Source organism: Musa acuminata, chromosome BXJ1-7, assembly GCF_036884655.1.
Source record: "Musa acuminata AAA Group cultivar baxijiao chromosome BXJ1-7, Cavendish_Baxijiao_AAA, whole genome shotgun sequence".
Classification (NCBI taxonomy): Eukaryota; Viridiplantae; Streptophyta; class Magnoliopsida; order Zingiberales; family Musaceae; genus Musa; species Musa acuminata.
The window spans coordinates 26,490,529-26,492,760 of record NC_088333.1 but is presented as its reverse complement, the minus strand read 5'-3'; the positions used below and the strand labels follow the sequence as shown (position 1 = coordinate 26,492,760).

The window sequence follows — 2,232 nt, the reverse complement described above, 5'->3', positions numbered from 1 at the left end:
CATTCTGACATCATTAGTAGTTTTTTATTTTTATAAATTTTATAATAATTTATTATTTAATTTTAGTTTTTTTTTAATATAGATTATGTGAACAAGAGTATTTTTTTTATTCATTTTCTTAGTATAGTTGGGTCAATTTCAACCAAACCATTTAGGATATCATTCTAATATCATTAGTAATGTTTTTCTTTTAAAAAATTTAAAATAATTAATTATCAAAATTTAGATTTTTTTTTATAGAACTTGTGAACGAATACATTTTAATTCATTTTCAAGAGCAATAGAGTCAACTATAACCAAACAACGTCAAAGTTTTATCACTCTACTAGAACATGATTTTAACATCATTAGTTATTTTTTATACTTTTATAAAATTTTAAGATAATTAATTATCAAATTTTAAATTTTTTTATCTGTGTTCTGTGAAGGATCATATTTTAGTTCATTTTCGAGTATAGTAAGGTCATCATCAATAAAACTATCTCAAAATTGTAATAGATATCTATTAGGACATCATTTTAATATCATCAGTAATATTTTTATTTAAAAAAATACGATAATTAATTATCAAAATTTAGATTTTTTTAGATACGTTATGTGAACGAGTGGCCTTAAATTCATTTTCGAATGTGACTTGGCCAACTTCGATCAAACAATTTAAAATTTTTAATAATCTATTAGATCATCATTCTAATGTTATTATGGGAGACAAGGGCAGAGGAGAGTTTAGGAATTTGATCTGAATTGATTCAATAAAATTTTATAAAACTGATATTCATGCAAAAAAAAAAAAAAAACGATTATGAGAGACACTATTGGATAAAAAACGATTATGAGGATAAATTATCCATTGTTTATCATACTCCCATGATCTCCTCTCGTTCGTTTGTGAGATTGGTATCAGAGCTATCAATATCAACGTCATCACTAAGTAGAAGCTGGCTGGAGGATACTTTTAGCCGGTCTTTTAACGAGACCTTCACCTGTGACAAGTTCTTCTCTTCCCATCTGAAGCTTCACAGGCTTCGTTGCGTAGGAAGAAGAAAGGAGACTGGAGAACTAAATAGGAGATAAGGCAAACCGAAGACAAAGAAATGTACGAGAAAGAGCACAAGCAAGAAATGCAAGTGATCGATGTGCGGTTCTCCGGAGGAGTCATCGTCCTCCACCCTACACCAGATCAGATCAGGAGAGATAAGTGCCACAAACACCGGCGCCTCCGATGCAACAGCCGCACCTGCAACCTGCCTCACCGGGAAGCACCAGCCTGCTGTCCCTGGACCGCTGCCTCGGCTGGCTCGGACCGCCCACAGAAGAAAAGATGACGATGGAAATGACGGAGAGCCACATTATGACCGCGCAGAACACAAGATCAGCTTCTCCGTTGTGGAGCTCGAACACCATAGCCATGGCCTCGGTGCTGCTGCTGCTGCTTCCTCCTTCCTTCCTGTGCGCAGACTTCGTTAGACCGCAGCTATAGCATTGCAGGCTTCATATCTAGCTGTGTTGTTACACCTACCTACTCTCATCATCCATGGGGGGCTGTAAACAAGGAAGATGAAGCCTTCTTCTCTCGTCCTTTTGTGTTGCATGGGAACCAGAGAGATGACTAAACTACAGCGGTTAATCAAGAGAGGTGATTAGATTTAATGGGCATCCATCCATCTGCCAAACCTAACATGTACCTCTCTCTTTAATGAAGATGTATACATTCCCTTGCAGTAGCTACAGCATCGCTTTCATGGTCTTAATGAACCAAAATGTACCATCTTGTACGGGTGACTCAATTATGAGATCTAATTGCTGTGTGCACCTCTCATTAGCTATGAGTAGTAATCTATATAATGCATTACAAAATCATGAGAAGAAAAAGAGATAAGAGAGTATGAGAGATTAGTTAGTTTCAAAGGTTGAGAGATTATTGTTAGATTATGTGGTCCTATTTAATTAGATAAGATATATTATAGATATTATTGGATTCTGATTATGGTTATTGGCCAATAGAAAAGAAGTCCATATTAAAGTAGGATTCCTTAGGAGATACCCTTGATGGGAGGAACTCTCCTAATAACTTATCCTAGACCCTCTGCTCTTGCCTATAAATAGACAGGACCTCTAGGGGCTAACAAGATCATCAGACATATCTGTGCGTATATGATAAACAGGACCTCTCTAGGGGTCATGTGTCAATTGAGAGATTAAGGTTTTTCTCTCAATCTCCCTTTCCCTTAA

General features: G+C 35.8%; 1 long non-coding RNA gene across 1 annotated transcript; it reads right to left on the bottom strand.

The window, feature by feature from the left end:
• Positions 1-928: 928 nt before the first annotated feature.
• On the bottom strand, positions 929-1,651 carry LOC103974401 (uncharacterized). The gene is made up of 2 exons (XR_010515385.1): positions 1,520-1,651; positions 929-1,447 (listed from the first exon to the last, which is right to left on the bottom strand). It is a non-coding gene; the product is annotated as an uncharacterized LOC103974401 (long non-coding RNA).
• Positions 1,652-2,232: the final 581 nt, after the last annotated feature.